The following is a 19,415-nucleotide window of genomic DNA, read 5'->3' as shown; positions in this document are numbered from 1 at the left end:
TGGGGTCGGGAAAATCCCCTGGAGAAGGAAAATAGCAACCCACCCCAGTATTCTTGCCTGGGAAATTCCATGGACAGAGGAGTCTGGCAGCCTATAGTCCACGGGGTGGCAAAAAAGTCAGACACAAATTAGGGACTAAACAACAACAAGCTGGAAAGAACTAAAATAATCTCTGCACATGTATCTTACATGTAGTACACCTTAAAAATCAGACACATGCAAGAAATAATGAGTTCATAAATGCATCAAAGTTACAAGACATAAAATCAAAATGCAAAAACTATCTATGTTTCTATATATTAACAATGAACAATCTGAAAAGGAAATTAAGAAAACAATTTTATTTACAATATCATCAAGAATAATAAAATAATTAAGAGTAAATTTAAACCAAGAGACAAAAGACCTGTACACTGGAAACTACAAAGCATTTCTACATGAATATAAAGAACACATAAATAAAAGAGTTATCTTAAGTTCATGGACTGGAAAATGTAGTATCAAATGTCAAAACAATCTACAGATTCAATGCAATCCCCATCAAAATCCTACTGGCATTTCTACAGAAAAATTCATCCCCAAATTCGTATGAATTCTCAAGGGACTCTGAATAGCCAAAATAATCTTGAAAAAGAACAAAGTTGGAAAATTCACATTTCCTGATTTCAAAACTTACTACAAAGTAATCAAGACAGTGTAGTATTGGCAGGAGAACAGGCACAGGCCAATGGGACTGAACAGAAGGCCCAGAAACCCTTACATATATGTTGGGTAAATTTTCAACATGATGCCAAGACTATTAATGGGGAAAGGACAGTGCTTTCAATGACTGAGTCTGGGGAAACTGGATATCCATATGCAAGGAAATGAAGTGACCCTTTACCTTACCACATAAACAAAAACTAGCTCAAAATGGATCAAAGACCTAAACACAAGAGCTAAAACTAGAACTCTTAGAATACATGGGAGGAACATGTTCGTAACACTGGATGTAGAAATGACTTCATGGATACGGTACCAAAAGTAAAGGAAACAAAAGAATAAAATACATAAATTGAAATTCATCAGAATTACAAACTTCTGTGTATTATTGAGACAAGAGAAAGAAAAGACAGCCTACAGAAAGGGACACATAGTTACAGATCATATATCTGACAGGGGGTTAATATCCAGAACAGATTAAAAAATGCCTACAACTCAAGAACAAAATGCAAATCAAGACCACAATGAGATATCACTTCATGCCTATTAGGAAGGATGGAAGGAGGGAGAGATATTGGAAATTTCCAATTATTAGTGTGGATGAAGCGACTTAGCAGCAGCAGCAGTATGGATGTTGGAGAAGGAAATGGCAACCCACTCCAGTGCTCTTGCCTGGAGAATCCCAAAGACTGCAGAGCCTGGTGGGCTGCTATCCATGGGATGGCACAGAGTCGGACACGACTGAAGCAACTCAGCAGCAGCAGCAGCAGTATGGATGTAGGAGAAATTGAAACACTTGTGCAGGGCTGATGGGAATGCAAAATGGTGCAGCCTGTGTGGAAGAGTCTGGATGTCTAGTCAAGAATAATAGCTCTTGTGATATGGATTAACCTTTGAGAAACATGGAGCTGTGCAGCATCACCACGATACTTGATAAGAGATGACAAGCGATCAGAGTCCAAAGCCCCATGGGACCCGTTAATGCATACGCTGCCCATCTAGGGTGCAAGAACACAAAAATTCCCCAGACGCATTACAGAAGGGAGGATATGGGTGGTGGAATTTTTCAAAAGGCAGAATGAAGAAGTGCCATGTAGAGTGAAGACTGACAAAGAAGGCAGGCTCACAGAGGGAAAGAGACCAGAGCTGCGACAAGGTCACTTTCTGTGATGGGAAACACCACCTGCCCCACATGCCTGCACGGGGCAGAACTCATGCTGACAGAATAACGGGAACAGGGTCCAAGCCCGGCCAGGCAGCCTCCTGGGGACACAGGTCTTGTCTTTTTCCACTGACTGAGGTCACCTGGGGTTCTCACCTGATGTTAAGACAGGATGGTGCCAAGCAAAGCCTCAACAGCCACGAGGGGCTGCAAGAGGACCATGTACCTTATTGTATTGTTATACAATAAGTAGGCAGGGTTTCCAGATCATTCATGAGCCAAAAGGCTGCAAACCTTTCTGAAAGTGCCAAACAAAAAAGAAACCACTGAAAACAACCTACAGGAACCCAACTAAATGTCAAAGCAGGACTCAGCACGTTTTTATAAATGGAATAAAGTATAAACATATTTATGAATACAATGTGTGGATGGAATACTACTCAGCCATAAAAAAGATGGAAATGATGTCATTTGCAGCAACACGGATGGACTTGGAGGACATCATGCTAATGCGAAATAAGTCAGACAGAAAGGCAAATACTGCACAATATCACTTATCTGTGGAATCTAAAAAGAAACAAAATCAGAGAACAAACTAGCGGTTCCAAGTGCGTTTTGGCGGGGGTCGGGGGCAGTGGGCAGCAATATAGCGGTGGGGAGATACAAACTTCTGGGTGTAAGACAGGGTCAAGAATGTGTTATACAACATGGGGAATCTAGCCAATGTTTTGTAACAATGGTAAATTGGAAGTAATTTTTTTTTAAAAACTGTACAAAAATTTTAATTTTTTTAAATGGTAAAAAATAAAACAGAATGCCACATATAACAATATAGAGCTAATCACTAAAACCTGTCAGTGAAATTCCCAGATTAAGTAATAGCATCAGTAATAATAGCTCTTACAAGGAAGGTGAAGTGTCCTTTTAGGACAATTTCTAAAGAAAATTAAACAAAAATAAAGTGAGAGGAAATGCATGCACCTTAGTACACAAAAGGTGTTTGGTGGAAGGACTGATGTTGAAGCTGAAACTCCAGTACTTTGGCCACCTCATGAGAAGAGCTGACTCATCTGAAAAGACCCTGATGCTGGGAAAGATTGAAGGTGGGAGCAGAAGGGACGACAGAGGATGAGATGGTTGGATGGCATCACCGACTCAATGGACATGAGTTTGTGTAAACTCCAGGAGTTGGTGATGGACAGGGAGGCCTGGCATGCTGCAGTCCATGGGGTCGCAAAGAGCTGGACACGACTGAGTGACTGAACTGAACTGAACTGACCAGCAGCATGCATGTGACCTGGGAGCTGGACAGTCTGGCCCCACTCAGCTTACTGATCTGGAACCTGCAATGATAATCGCATCCCTCTGAGATCTGTGGGCATGCTGAAGTTTAACAAGTACCATTTTCAGACACTATTAATATTTAACTTGTGTCCATACAGAATTTTCCAGCTCCCTCAAGAAAAACACACACCATTTTTTTTTTTTTAATGGTTGTTATTGTTCAGTTGCTAAGTTATGTCCTACTCTGCGACCCCATGGACTGCAGCACGCCAGGCTCCTCTGTCCTCCACTATCTCCTGAAGTTTGCTTAAATTCCTGTTGATTGAATCAGTGATGCTATCTAACCATTTCATGCTCTGCTTCCCCTTCTTTTGCGCTCAATCTTTCTCAGGATCAGGGTCTTTTGCAATGAGATGGCTTTTCACATCACGCCAGCCAAAGTACTGGAGCATCAGCTTCAGCATCAGTCCTTCCAATGATTACTCAGGGTTGATTTCCTTTAGGATTGGTTTAATCTCCTTGCAGTCCAAGGGACTCTCAAGAGTCTTCTCCAGCACCACAGCTCAAAACCATCAATTATTTGGCACTCAGCCTTCTTTATGGTCCAACTCTCACATCTGTACATGACTACGGGAAAAATCATAGCTTTGACTATACGAACCGTTGTCATCAAAGTGATCTCTCTACTTTTTAATATACTGCCCAGGTTTGTCATAGCTTTCCTTCCAAGAAGCAAGTGTCTTTTAATTTCATGGCTACAGTCACCACATGCAGTGACTTTGGAGCCAAGAAAATAAAATCTGTCACTGTTTCCACTTTTTCCCATTCTATTTGCCATGAAGTAATGGGACTGTACAGTTCTTCTGTTTATTCTTGCCACCTCTTCTTAATATCTTCTGCTTCTGTGAGGTCCATACCATTTCTGTCCTTTATTGAGCTCATCTTTGCATAAAATGTTCCCCTGGTATCTCTAATTTTCTTGAAGAGATCTCTAGTCTTTCCCATTCTATTGTTTTCCTCTCTTTCTTTGCATTAATCGCTGAGGAAGGCTTTCTTATCTCCTTGCTATTCTTTGGAACTCTTCATTTAAATAGGTGTATCTTTCGTTTTCTCCTGTGCTTTTCACTTCCCTTCTTTTCACAGCTATTTGTAAGGCCTCACCAGACAGCCATTTTGCTTTTTTGTGTTTCTTTTTCTTGGGGATGGTCTTGATCCCTGTCTCCTATATAATGTCACGAACCTCTGTCCATAGTTCATCAGGCACTCTATCTATCAGATCTAGTCCCTTAAATCTATTTCTCACTTCCACTGTATAGTCATAAGGGATTTGATTTAGGTCATACCTGAATGGTCTAGTGGTTTTCTGCACTTTCTTCAATTTCAGTCTGAATTTGGCAATAAGGAGTTCATGGTCTGAGCCACAGTCAGCTCTTGGTCTTATTTTTGCTGACTGTATAGAGCTTCTTCATCTTTGGCTGCAAAGAATATAATCAGTCTGATTTCAGTGTCAACCATCTGGTGATGTCCATGTGTAGAGTCTTCTCTTGTGTTGTTGGAAGAAGGTGTTTGCTATGACCAGTGAATTCTCTTGCCAGAATGCTATTAGCCTTTGCCCTGCTTCATTCTGTACTCCAAGGCCAAATTTGCCTGTTACTTCAGGTGTTTCTTGACTTCCTACTTTTACATTTCAGTCTCCTATAATGAAAAGGACATCTTTTTTGAGTGTTAGTTCTAAAAGGTCTTGTAGGTCTTCATAGAACTGTTCAACTTCAGCTTCTTCAGTGTTACTGGTCGGGGCATAGACTTGGATTACCGTGATATTGAATGGGTTGCCTTGGAAATGAACAGAGATCATTCTGTCATTTTTGAGATTGCATCCAAGTACTGCATTTTGGACTCTTTGTTGACTATGATGGGTATTCCATTTCTTCTAAGGGATTCCTGCCCACAGTAGTAGATGTAATGGTCATCTGTGTTAAATTCAACCATTACAGTCCATCTTAGTTCACTGATTCCTAGAATGTTTATGTTCACTCTTGTCATCTCCTGTTTGACCACTTCCAATTTGCCTTGATTCAAGGGAGTTGCTGATGGACAGGGAGGCCTGGCGTGCTGCAGTTCATGGGGTCACAAAGAGTCGGACACAATTGAGCAACTGAACTGAACTGAACTGAATGGGAATGTGTGCCATGATCTTAATTTTTTGAATGTTGAGTTTTAAGCCAGCTTGTTCACTCTCCTCTTTCACCCTTATCAAGAGGCTCTTTAGTTACTGTTTGCTTTCTGCCATTAGAGTGGTATCATCTGCATATCTGAATATGAAGAATTGATGCTTTTGAACTGTGGTGTTGGAGAAGACTCTTGAGAGTCCCTTGGACAGCAAGGAGATCAAACCAGTTAATCCTAAAGGAAATCAGTCCTGAATATTCATTGGAAGGACTGATGCTGAAGCTGAAGCTCCAATACTTTGGCTACCTGAATGGACTCATCAGAGAAAACCCCGATGCTGGGAAAGATTGAAGGCAGAAGGAGAAGGGGACAGCAGAGGATGAGATGGTTGGATGGCATCACCAACTCAATTGACATGAGTTGAGCAAGCTCTGCGAGTTGATAAACAGGGAAGCCTGGCGTGCTGCAGTTCATGGGGTCACAAAGAGTTGGACATGGCTGAGTGACTGAACTGAATCTGTATATCTAAGGTTGTTGACATTTCTACCAGAAATCTTGATTCCGGCTTGTGACTCATCCAGCCTGGCATTTCACATAATATACTTTGCACACAAGTTAAATAAGCAGGGTGAGAATATACAGCCTTGGTGTACTCCTTGTCCAATTTTGAACCAGTCTGTTATTCCAAGTTTGGTTATAACTGTTGCTCCTTGACCTGCATCCTGGTTTCTTAGGAGGCAGCTACAGTGGTCTGGTATTCCCATCTCTTGAAGAATTTTCCACAGTTCTTGTGATCCACACAGTCAAAGGCTTTAGTGTAGTCAATGAAGTAGATGTTTTTTCTGGATCTCACTTGCTTTCTCCATCATTGAACAAATGTTGGCAATTTGTTTTCCAGTTCCTCTCCCTCTTCAAACTCCAGCTTGTTCATCTAGAAGTTCTTGGTTCATGTACTATTAAAGCCTAGCTTGAAAGATTTTGAGCATTACCTTGCTAGCATGTGAAGTGAGCACAATTGTCCAGTAGTTTAAACATTCTTTGGCATTGCTCTTCTTTGGGATTGGAATAAAAATGGACCTTTTCCACTCCTGTAGCCAATGCTGAATTTTCCAAATTTGTTGACATACTGAGTGAAGCACTTTAACAGCATCATCATCAACTTTTAGGATTTTTAAGCAGGTCAGCTGGAATTCTGGTATCTCCAGAATGTTTTGTTCATAGTGATGCTTCCTAAGGCCCACTTGACTCACACTCCAAGATGTCTGGCTCTAGGTGAGTGATCACACCATAATCGTTATCCAGGACCTTTTTTGCATAGTTCTGTGTATTCTTGCCACCTCTTCTTAATCTCTTCTGCTTCTCTTAGGTCCTTATTGTTTCTGTTCCTTATTGTGCTGATCCTTGCATGAAATGTTCCCTTGATATCTCCAATATTCTTGAAAAACTCTCTAGTCTTTCCCATTCGATCGTTTTCCCCTATTTCTTTGCACTGTTCATTTAAGAAGGCCTTTTATCTCTCCCTGCTATTCTCTGGAACTCTGCATTCAGTTGGGTATATCTTTCCCTTTCTCCCTTGCCTTTTGATTTTCTTCTTTCGTCAGCTATTTGTAAAGCCTCCTCAGAAAACCAATTTGCCTTCCTGCATTTCTTTTTCTTCGGGATAGTTTTGGTCACCACCTCCTGCACAATATTACAAACCTCTGTCCACAGTTCTTCAGGCACTCTGTCTACCAGAACTAATCCCTTGAATCTATTCATCACCTCCACTATACAACCATAAAAGGATTTGATTTAGGTCATACCTGGCCTAGTGGTTTTCCCTACTTTCTTCCATTTAAGCCTGAATTTTGCAATAAAGAGCTTGTATTCCAAGCCACAGTCAGCTCCAGGTTTGAGGTATACTTGATTTACAATACTACATTATTTTCAGATGTAAACCACAGTGGTCAAAATTTTTATAGATTCTACTCCACGTATACTTAGTACAAGGGTTGTGACCTGCTCCCACTGCAGAGGGTCAGCCCCACATACGCCACCAAAGGTCTAGGAGCAGAGACACGCACCACAGTCAAGGGGTTTATGGTCCCCAGGGCCACTCCTAACTGGACCTGAAGCTCAGCACTTTGCGGCATCATCAAAACCCCCGATCTGCTGGCCTTTCATCCTCACAGAGAACAAAGAGGGAAGGCGCCCACTTCCTACTCACTCGGCTGGGAGGGAGACGTTTGGCAGTAGAAGAGGCAGGACAATAGCTACCTGTGTGCGACGCCTCCAAGGAAATGTCTATCCACACCCTGGCCGGGACTCCTGCCGTCAACCAACAAAAGGCAACTGATCAAAGGGACAGTCCACGTGTTAACAGGTGATCTGGCTGAGTCTCTGAAGACAGTGGGCAAGAAGCCCCATCTGTGTTTGGAGCCATCAGCTGGACTCCATCAAGAACGCGAGATCTCCCCAATGTCTACATCATTCATGGTCCCGGAGGTACTGCCAACGAGGGCAAAGGCTCCCGGACAAAGACAGAGTGTGACCAGATGCGTTTGCCTGAGGCTCTGATGCCAGACTACACGCCACCGAGATTAATCAGATGTCCAGCCAGACCGTTTTCAGCAGAGAAAACTGCTAGAAGCCCCTATCTGCTCCCTTCCCCAGCTGGCTCCCACACCCACCGCCTGCCACTTGGCTCGGAGATAGTGGTTGGGTTTATCTGGGCACAGTTACTACTTGTTACACATTAAACAATGAAGATTAGAAATGGTTACATAACGCCACCGCCCCACAGCTAACGTCCACAGGGGCCATGGGATCCCAACTCTGGGGACAGGATGGCCAGAGACCGGTCCAGGATCCCAGGTCCTGAGAACTCACACCCCTGGAGCCCCTCTGCCGCCAAAAGCCACAGCTAGGAGGGTGCACTGCTGACCACCAGGGCCTGGGCAGGTGGCCCTGGGTTGGCCCCTCCCGGCTAGGGAGTGGACCAGAGCAGAGACCACTGTGGGCTGGACCCCGGCGCATCCTGGTGTCAGCCCACTACAGGCTGTGCTAGAGCCACCGCATGTCACTGCATGCTGGCAGGCAGGGCGCAGGCACCACAGGCAGGGCGCATGCAACTCCACCCCTAATCAGGAGCCTTCTGAACAGAAAACCAGATCCTGGGGTCTTTGGCACCCCTGTGCTGTGCTTTGTCATTCAGTCATGTCCGACTCTCTGAGACCCCATGGACTGTAGTCAGCCAGGCTCCTCTGTCCATGGGGATTCTTCAGGCAAGAATACTGGAGTGGGTTGCCATGCCTATTGCCAGAGGATCTTCCCAACCAAGGGATCGAACCCAGGTCTCCCCATTGCAGGCATTCTTTATCCCTAGACACCCCTAGATACAGCCAATCTGCTCTAACTCGGAGAAGCATGGAAGGCATCCCAGCGAGAGTGGGTTACCACCCTGCTTCATAAATGCGCTGGATAGGACTCACTCCATCATTCCACATGTGCGCACAGAACCCTACAGCAGCCCCCTGGCCTGCTGTCCTAGGCACACTCCTCTGCTTCAGGGGGAGGGCACTTCTAAGCCGGCCAGGTGCACCGTGAGATCCAGGACCACACTCCACGTGACAATGAATGGTCCACGACCTTGTAGCCTCTGGATCCCTGGTTCTCAAGGCTCTTCCAAACAACCCCTTCCTCCCTCCATTATCCCATCTGCTTCCCTCTAGGCCACCTCCACCCTGATGGACAAGGACACACTGGCCACTGTCAGATGCCAAAGTCCTCGTTACCCACCCTCAAAGCCCTGCAGAGCCCAATGCGTGGGGAAGTCTGAGTCAGACACAAGACTGGGCACCTCGACTCTCCTCACACCTCTGGGGCCCACGTGACCATCAAGGCCAGCCAGTTCTAGTTTTCCAGGGTCATACCTGCCCCAAAATGTCAGAGCAAGAATAGCAGGGATGGGAAAGGCTATTTCTTGAAGTCACAAGTGTAAAGCTATTGGATGTCATGGAGAAAGCAGGGCTTTATTTTAAAACGATCGAGGAACTTCCCTGGTGGTCCAGTGGCTAAGATTCCAAGTTCCCAGTGCAGGGGGCCCAGGTTCAATTCCTGGTCAGGGAACTAAATCCCACATACCACAACTAAGAGTTTGCAAGCTGCAATTGAAGAGCTTGAGTGCCACAACAAATGAAGATCCCACGTGCATTAAGCAAGACCCGGCGCAGCCAAACAAAGGACAGTTAAAAAACAAAAGATACAAAGAAAATAACACACTACATGTAAGCAGGTCCTGTGCTAATCACTTCATATACATTCCACACATTCCACACATATAACCATACACACACAAATGCAAACACAGCCCTGAAACAAAGGATGACGAAGGCCGAGAGTAAGCGACTTGCATGAGGTGTCCAAGCAAGTGCTCCCTACCAGAGCATGTGGTAGGAAGGACTGGGAGCTGTCCATGGCCCTTAGAACACTAAACTCGGATGTGGTGCCACGGTCGGTCACAGGTACAGGGAGCGGCCCACTGGGGTGCCGTGTTCAGATGCAGAGAAGCCACCAGCATGCAGCTCCCGGGACAAGCAGTGAAAAGAGTGGGTGAAGAAGAGCAGAAATTCACCCCAGGAGGATGGGATCCACGGTGATCAAGACTCTGTTCTTTCAATATTTTAAAGTCAATCCAATGAAAGCTGGGGAGGCTGGTTCTGAGAGCAGAACTAGCAGGGTGTCCAACCTCAAGTGCAGGACCACGAGCCCTCCTCCCAGTCTGGGCCGATCACCACAGCTTGGAGGTAGACACTGCGGAGGGAACCAAGGCACAGGATCCAACCCTGAGAATCCAGAAGAAATCAACGTGCACAGGGATGACCTGGCCATGGTCCCAGAGACAGTCCCCGGAGGAGAGAGCCAGCTTTCCTCTGGGATCCGGACCTCAGGCGGTTCTGCCGCTCCTCGAGGTGTGCCGGCCCACCCGGCCACTGCTCCCACCCTGGATGCGAGCTCCTGGACCTGACCACACGCGCCCTGCAGCCTCGGGAGCAGAAACGGAGGGCCTCCAGAGGGGATCTTTTAAAAGGCATAAAGCTGGGGGCAGGGGAGGGGGCTCACTCACAAATCTAAGAGCAGAACACCCAGCCAGGAGAGGAGATGGAGACCCAGGCGCCGCAAACCCCAAGCATCAGGAACAAGGAAGCAAGAGGGGGCCCACGGGAAGTGCAGGGCTCAGTCTGATCCCTTGAGGCCCTGCTCTCACTCCAGGCACGTGGGTTCCTCTCCTGAACCAGTAACAGGGCTCCTGGTACCACTATGAGCACAGCTGCTGATGCCGAACAGCTGACAGCCCCAGACTACCACTGCCCTCCTAGTCACGGTGGAGAAGAGGCTTCTTCAGACAGTCTGGCTGCCAAGGAGAAGAGACCCCATACAGGGGCCCCAGGGTCTCCCCACACAATGAGGGCAACCAAATGGCCATACCCCGAGGCCCAGCATCCGCCTTCCAGTGACCTCGTTGAACACCAGTGGCACAGCAGGGCCCAGACATCGAAGCAAAGCCTTGAGCCCTAAAGACGAAGGTCACGCAGAATGGGTAGGACAGCACTCTTCAGCCTCACCTGCCTGGGCCCCTGTGTGGCCGCGGCTGGAGAGAACAGTGTGGGTGCGGGTAAGACAAGCCCCGAGGCCAAGGGCCACGTGCCACGAGGCCTTTTCCAAGCACCCACAGCTCCACGGAGGGAATGGGCAACAACCAATAGCTCTTCCTCTCCCCCACCGCCCCCAGGACTGTCTGGGGATCACAACAGTGGACCATCAGCTTCTCTCAGTGGCCCAGGTGGCCAGCTAGGGGCCAGCCTCAGGGCCCACCCTCCCTCCCCTCACAATGCCTCCCTCAGTAAGGAAAGAAAGTACAGTCGCTCAGTCGTGTCCGACCCTTTGAGACCCCATGGGCTGTAGCCCACCAGGCTCCTCTGTTCATGGGATTCTCCAGGCAAGAGTACTGGAGTGGGTTGCCATTTCCTCCTCCAGGGGATCTTTCTGACCCAGGGATCAAACCTGGGTCTACTGCATTGCAGATTCTTTACCCTCTGAGCCACAGATAAGTTCTTGCTTGTCATAAACTCTGCTTTCTGGGTAAGCCAAAAGTGCACAAAAAGAAATAATGTAAAAATTGGAGAGAAGAGAAACTATGGAAGACAGAGCCCCCTCCCCCCCAAAAAAGGAAGTATATCCAAAAAGAGGTTTAAGAAAGTCGTGCATCTGTGATGTGAGACAGCAGTGCTGCGCCATGAAAGCGGGGGCGGTGGTTCGGACAGTGATGCTCCATGGCAGGCCCACTGCCTGTGACACACTCCCCGGAGGCGCAGCTGGTGAAGAACCCGCCTGCGCTGCAGGAGGCCTGGGCTCCATCCCTGGGTCGGGAAGATCCCTTGGAGAAGGGAAAGGCTACCCACTCCAGAATTCTGGCCTGCAGAATCCCCGTGGAGAGAGGACCTTTCGAGCTACAGTCCAAGGGGTGGCACAGAGTCAGACACGACGGAGCGCCTTCATTCACTGGTGGGGGATGTTGACAGTGGGGAGATTTGGGGGCAGTAGAGCAAGGAGTATAAACAGTAAATCTCCATATTTTCTGCTCAATTTTGCAGTAACTGTAAAACTGGTCCAAAAAGTAAAGTCTAAATAAAGTAAAAATAATAATAATCAAAAAAGAAATAAAGAGGTCCTTAGAAGTTAACAATGAAAACAAAAATTTAAAATCCAGTTAAAAGCCAAGTTGACATACTCTACAACTTAAAAGAACTCAACGAAATAAAAGATAGAGAACAAGTCCAGCAGCTAACCATGAAATAAAAGTGATTCTAGGAAGAAAGAAGAGAAAACTGGGGGAGAGGAAAGAAATTAAAGAACTAATTTTAAAAAATCGGAGTCTCCAGCTTGAAAGAGCCTTGATGTGCTCTGCACAATACATATAGATGCCCAACAAGGCATAGCTACAAGGAATTTTTGAATAAAGACACAAAGAGGAAATCCTACAAGTTTCCAGACATGGAAAAAATAAATGAATAAAAGATAAATAAAACACTGAAAAGTGAAGGGTTATAATAAGGACAGTTTTGGACAAGCAAAGTCTCAAAAAACTTGAATGCATCTCTTCTTTGGAAGCTATTATGAAATGCTCTCCATCAAACTGTGGGAAGAAACCACAAAACAGGGGTCAAGAGAGCCAAGAGAAGAACAAAGGGCCCGCCTGGGACCATGGAGGAGGAGACGGGGACAGCGCTGAGCAGGGAGGCTGGAGGGCAGCCAGGCCCCTGGGGACGAAAGGCACACGAGAGACTGTTTCCCAGAGACACAACTAGCTGGATACCTCAAGGTGTCCAAGAGAATATTTGCACACCTGTGTTGGCTTGGAGTGGGGGTTGGGGTAGGGAGCAGTAAGTACATAAACTACCAAGCAAAGGCAAATACAACTCCAGAAGAAAACAAGACGTCCTGGAAGACAGAGAAAGTCTGGACCACGGCAGCCGCAGGGTGTGCTGGTCCAGCCAGTCTCACCAGGGACGACAGGAGACAGGATGTACAGGTCAGGATGCGAATGAGACGGAGGTCCACTCCTCACCTTCCAAGAAGGGTAAAAGAATCCCACACGAAGCTGAGCTTTGGGTGGGTGGGGGAGAAAGACAGGTGGTAAGGAACTGCAATACATTATTAAACATCTGCTTAGAAATACGGAGATGAATACAGAAAATGTTGATAAGCCTGGTTACTTCTGGGCAACTGACTCTTCAAAGTACGTACATGTATTGCTCTGATTAAAACAAAAAACTAAACTTCAAAAGTCTGCCCGAGGTATTGAGGGATTAGAAAGCTCCTGACCCTTTAAATGGACACAACTTGTGTGGGTAAGCCAGGCCAGGAGAGTGGAGACAGGGCCCCAGCTGGGAAGAGAAGGACACGACATAGGCCAGGGGTGTCCACCACGGCCCTGCAGGCCCCGGGGTGGGGAAGGGCCAGGCCAGGTCTGCAGTTAGGTGATGACCAAACCAGGGAGCGAGAAGCCACCCTGACTTGCCCCTCCTCCACTGGGAGATGCTGAGAGGTCTCATGCATTCCTTCATCTACAGAAACATCCTGGCAGGGTCCCATGAAACCTACACAGTTCTTCAGAGGAATCCAACAGCATTTTGGAGCAAGAAACCTGGAGGCTTTGGGGTGACACACCCACAATCTGTGCTGGTCCACACAGGACATCACCCAGCTCAACCTCCCAGCCAATGGGAAGATTCCCCAAGCAGGGTCCCAGATTTCATGCCGGCATCACCCTCAGGCCTGACGAGACCTCCTATGCACATGATGTGTTCAGTCGTTTCAGGCATGTCTGACTCTTTGCGACCCCATGGACTGTAGTCCACCAGGCTCCTCCATCCATGGGATTCTCCAGGCAAGAATACTGGAGAGGGTTACCATTTCCTCCTCCAGGGGATCTTCCCCATCCAGGGATGGAACCTGTCTCCTGTGCTTCCTGCATTGGCAGACAGGTTCTTTACCACTGAGCCCCCCAGGAAGCCTTGTGCATGATGCTACCGTACAAACCCCTGAATGGAAACGCTCCTCAGTTTGTAGCAGCTTTTTGGTCAAGATGAGTTTCTTGGAGCAGAGAATCCTAAGATTATTACTGATACGGGATATAATTAAAGTCTTCATATTAAAGTGTGTTCACAACTCATAAAAGACTGGAAGAAAACACTCCCAGGGATGAAAGTTTCCCAAAAAAATAAACCAAAAGCCCAGCAGGTGGGAGAAGTGAGTACTCGCAGGGTCTCTCCCCTCCAACAAGCATCTCAAATTTGATCCAGGTGGCTGGGGGTCCCTTGCTGTTGGTAGCCACATGACAGGGGGTCTCCAGGTACCTTCTGGGTTCTCTCCTGCAGAGTGAGACAACGGTGAGCTCGCAGCCAGGGCCAGACAGGCAGGTCGCCGGTCAGTGTCAGGGGCAGCGTGCAGACAGCTGAAGATCCCAGCCACCCAACGCAGTTTCAGCTGCAGTAACAGTGAAGAGGGCAAAAACACAGCAAACTCTTTCCAGGCCACGTGCTTTCTGAGCCTGTGCTACCAGGCGAGATTGCGGCTATTAGTACCCGGGCCCGCTGACCTGGCTCCAAGACCCAGCCAGACTTCTGGAAGATGCGAGGCTGCCAACAGCACCGCCCCAGACACGGTGCAGGAGCCACTTGGACAGGCAGCCCATCAGGATGTGTGGTTCACGTGCATTTTAGTCCCAGCTGAGCTAGGTGTCTGTGCAGACTCCAGACACCGAGCACCCTGGGGTCCTAAAGACAGAGGCCACCAGGCCCCGTGTACCTGCGCCCAGCGGTCTCCATACAGGCATCCAGCATCACAGCGTGTCTGAGCCTGTGTATCTCAGCCACTGCAAATGTCTTGTTCCTGGTCACAAAGAACCAATTTTTGATGTCTGCTCTTCCCCATGGTCTGGTTCAAGTGGTCTGTGGCCAGGCGAGGTCTCCATCCCACCATCTACCTCTGCTCATAGCATCCTACCCATGGGCTGCTCTGAGGCCAGGAGAGGCTTCCCGCTCACACTGACTGGTGCTGAAGGCAGAATTCAGCCAGTGACACAAGGTTTTGTACAGCTAATGGGTCCAGAATCAAAAATACAAAAAAAGTAAGTCTTCTTTCTAATTAATAGAAAGAGACCTTGTAAATTAACAGAAAGCAGCATGACCCAGCACGCAAGCTGTTCTAAGGCAGGCTTAGGTCACAGACGCAGCATCTCTGAGCTCTCACCACGTACCAAGGTGCACACGACCCTAGAGGCACCCCACCTTCCCTGCAGGTCTGCACCCCTGTGACTCTTGTTTTACATGAGCTAGTAAAAGCTAGCTCAATGAGCTCACCCCGCTGCTTAAAGAAGATCAGGAGTCCAGCTGAGGCAGAGTGCCCAGTGGAGTCATCAGTATCGTCCACCCACCTGGGCAAAAGTGGAAAAGAGCAACATGGTGGCAAAGGAGATGCTAAAACACACAGTCCAACCTGGCAGAGGAAGCCCAAATGGGAAACCCCTCAAACCAGGGGTCTGAACAATCAAGGAAATCACGCCCCAAGCCAGATGTAAAGTCACTGGTGGAAAAACAGGAGCAATGTTCAAGTTTTCCCAGTCACACCCAGTCATGACCCACTAACTTCATCCTATGCGTCTGGGCAGGGATTCTAAAGCAAGACTATGACTTAAGTTATTTCTACCTCAACATCCACCCAGATGAACAAAAGAACACTCAAGCAGGCCAGGCTCCGCTTATTCCCAAGCCCACCTCTCCCACTAGAGGAGCAAAAAGGGGTATCTCCTCAGAGTTGTTTTATGCCCAAAGCAGAAAGTCATGAGCACTCATTTCTAACTCTGGGGTGATTTTTGATGGCTTTTTTTGGTCTCAAAAACAGTCGTCCCATTTTTCCTTGTTATTACAGAAAAGCCAACAGACTGGTGATTTTAAGCCTTACCTGCTCTCATCTCCTTACAGTCAACAAGACATGATCATCAGGAGCACGGACACCAAACAGAGAAGGTGGGGGAACAGACAGCTCCCCAGAAACATGCCATGAAGCATTAACACAATGTACACGCCAGCCAGCGCCTGAACGGATGTGATCAGTTTTACACCCGTTGGTGCAAAAACCTTGTTGACAGTTCCCAGATCCCCAAAGCACCCACTTGCCCACCAAGTCACTTGTCTGTTCTAATATCTTCCTTAATCTTCCAAATGGCCAGTTAAGCAAAAGATAAAGACAGGTGAAATAAAGTCTCAACAAGCAGAAAAAGTTTTAGTGAAATTATGAACATATGACTGACTACATACATGAAAAGCAAAACAAATGTTTTCTCTTTACAGATCCACACGATTCCACGTTGGTTTGACAGCATGAGAAACTGACCAAGGCATCACACTCCAAGCCGTAAACACACACACTTCCTCCCGCGAAGCAGGACAGAACTCCCTACAGTCAGTGTCAGAGTTCTGACAGGCAGACCAGCCAACCACCGTGCATGGCTCTTTGCACCAGCGGTTAAGAGTTGGACAGAATTCCAAGGAAATAAGTTCCTTAAACTATGTCATCTTGAAAGTTTTATCAGCTATACCAACCTAGAATTTCTAAAGCTGTAAGAGGAAGGTAAAGACACGGTGGATGTCTTTGTTCATGCAGGAGCTTGGTTTCTATACATTGACAAGTCTTAGAACAGCCTCATCATCCAAAGCAAAAGTTTGAGAGTCTGGCTTTGTTCTCCTCTCCCGTTTGAGGGTCAATGGCCACAGAGATGGTCACTGTAACTGGGCCAGGCCTGTCCAGGTTCGGATCCTGGCAGCTACCACGCTACAAGCCCTGGCATGAACCTGCCCAGCTCCAGGTTCCTAGTCCACAATGAAAGGCATTTTGCCCAGTCCCAAAGCTGTACACACCACGGGCAATACCCAGCAGAAGACTTTAGCGGGGCACAGCTTTTATTAAAACACAGTTCTTATTACAGTAAACATAACCACCATATCAGACTCATGACTTCGTGGTATCAAAATTTCCTTCCAAAACAAATGTGTATCTAAGCACAAAAAGTGAGCGGACAAAAGAAAACAATGATAACAGCCTAGTGATAGGGCAGGTATCCAGGAGCCACGGGAATGGGAACAGAGTCTGCTGGTTCTCCGGGTATGTGACCGGCCCAGGGACGCTCCTAGGGCCATTTCTCTTTTAGATGCAAAGAAGCCTGAACCACAGAGAACTAAAAAAAAAAATAGTTCTGGCATTTGCCAGCCATGTGTTTGGACATGCAATTTTTAACCTTCTGAGCCTGGGTTTGTGCGTGTCTGATTCTTTGCCACCCCATGGACTATAGCCCACCTCCTTGGTCCATGGGATTCTCTAGGCAAGAATACTGGACTGGGCTGCCATTTCCTACTCCAGGGAATCTTCCTGACCCAGGGGCCAAACCTGAGTCTCTTACATCCATCTCCTGCATTAGTTGGTGGGTTCTTTACCACTAGCGCCACCTGGAAGCCCAAGCCTCAGTTTCCAAACCTGTAAAATGGGGAGCAGGAGGGTGCAGAGGATTAAAAGTAATCAGGCTTTGAACGTGTCCCATAGACAGTGAAATGCCACACAAGTATCCCTTGCTGCACTTCTCAGTTACTTCCCAGTTGCTGGGTGTGTGACTGTCCTCAAATTCCCTCCCCGTGATCTGGGGATTGGCCTTCTCTTTCAAATGTGTCCAATAAAACTCAAATATTATATGCAATAATCCTAGAGTTCTGATTCTTAATCGGAAAACCTAGTCATCTAGAACCATTTCTGGAAACACTTTGGTTTCAGAGCTTTTTTCCTAAACAAAATACTAACCTAAAAGACACCACCATCACCAGAAGTCAGAACTTCTTTGGCCACAGAAACCTAGAACCTATTTTTCCTCCTGGAAAGAACGAAGGAATCAGCGAGCCAACTCCTATTAAAAACGTCCGGCTTGGTGCTGTAAACCCTAGTCAACGCCTGTTGCTGTGTTAACATGTGTTCTTAGTAAAACTGAGCGAAACGTTAGAGAAAACACCACTTCGGAAACTCGGGGGCTCCGAACCGCTGAATCAGCATTTTCAGAAACAAAGTGTTCTGGGTTAGGCCTTGTAAACAGCAGCAAAGAGCAAGTTGTGCAATAACGCGTGTTTACTCACGAGCGCTACTTGTTTGGGTCTTTTCTCCGCATCTCTTGAATGAAGCTGGGGACAACGTTTGCAATAAAGCTTTCTCTCCAAGGAATGCATCAGAAAGATTCGGGCCCGGGCAAAGTCACCTGTGGCTCCCCTACGTGACCCACCGTCTCACCGAGACAAATGACAGAAACTTGGCGTTTCTTCCAACCCCAAGACAAGAAAAACACAATAAAAAGTAGAGAATGTCTCATTTCCATAACGCACATGCTCCAGGGCCGTCCTCGGGCAGGCGCGGGGAGAGGCGATCCAGAGGCCGAGAGTTGCATCAGAATCGCCTTCGGAGAACCGCACGGCTGTTATCAGGTTTCCCCGGCTGGCGGGCCGCTAACCCGCGAACCCTCGACTTAGGGTTAGGCCCTGGGGGCGGGGAGACGGGTCGCCAGCAGAACCAAAGGGAAAGATCCCAGTATCTGGCTCGCTCCGGCTCCGGAGGGTCCGGCCCCACCGCCAGAGCACGGGCGCACTGGGGGCTGCAGGGGCGCGCGGCGCCCACCCTCCAGGCGATCCGGGAGCGCGGCCTTGGCCCTGACCGCCCGGCGGCGCAGCCCCCACCCCGGCCCGGCCCGTGAGCAGCCGGCGTCGGACAGGAGGGCTCCAGAGGGCGCCGCCCGGGCTCCCGGGTTCCCCGGGGTCGCCGACGCCGAGCGCCGCGCCCGGTCCCCGCCCTCGCGCGTCGCAGCCCCCGGCCCGAGGCGACGCCCTTCCGCCCGCCGCGCCCCCGCGGCGCCCGGCGTCCCCGGCCCGGGCGGCCCGCGCGCAGACAATGACGCCGGGACTGCAGCCCGCCCGCCCGCCGGCCACAAAGTAACTTGGCGCCTCGCTCGCCGCCCAACTCCGTACCTGCCACGGCGCCTTTCCCGGCCGCCTCCGCCTGGCCGCCCGCGACCCTCGGCGCGGCCGGGGCGGCGCGCGTCCCGCGAGGCAAGGGCGGCGCGCAGGGCGGTCCCGGCCCCCGCGTGCCGCCGCCCGGGGACCGCGCGCAAACTTTGGCTCCGCGCGGGGCTCCGCGGCTTCCGAGCGCCCAGCCCGCCACGGCGCGCCGCTCGCGTCCCTTCCTGCCTCCTCCCGGCCTCCCCACCCCCTCGATGGGCTTTAAACCCGCCCGGCCCCGCCCGCCGCCGCCGCCGCCGCCTCCACCTCCGCCGCCTCCGCCTCCTCCCCCGGTCGCTTTTCCTGCTCCTCCTCCCGCCGCCGCCGCTGCTGCCACCGCAGCCCGGACCGCTCGGGGCCGCCAGCGCGGGCAGGGCCGCGGCCTGGGCGCAGGGCGGGTCGCGGAGGGAGCTCGGGGCGCTGGCGGGGTGCGGAGCCGGGCGCTTCCGGAGGTCGCTGCTTCTGGGGGCTGG

General features: G+C 49.0%; 1 protein-coding gene across 2 annotated transcripts in view; it reads right to left on the bottom strand.

Annotated features, from left to right (window-relative positions):
• Positions 1 to 19,101, bottom strand: part of GRB10 (growth factor receptor bound protein 10) — a 219,951-nt gene extending 200,850 nt beyond the window's left edge. The window contains exon 1 of one of the 2 annotated variants that reach the window (XM_070787419.1): positions 18,913 to 19,101. The gene's annotated coding sequence lies outside the window, so the exon portion shown is untranslated. The remainder of the gene's footprint in view (positions 1 to 18,912) is intronic. The other variant, XM_070787418.1, reaches the window with a different exon arrangement.
• Between the last annotated feature and the right edge of the window lie 314 nt (positions 19,102 to 19,415).

The sequence above is a fragment of the Bos indicus genome, chromosome 4 (genome assembly GCF_029378745.1).
Source record: "Bos indicus isolate NIAB-ARS_2022 breed Sahiwal x Tharparkar chromosome 4, NIAB-ARS_B.indTharparkar_mat_pri_1.0, whole genome shotgun sequence".
NCBI lineage: Eukaryota > Metazoa > Chordata > Mammalia > Artiodactyla > Bovidae > Bos > Bos indicus.
The sequence above is the reverse complement of the archived record's forward strand: the minus strand, read 5'-3'. Positions and strand labels throughout refer to the sequence as shown.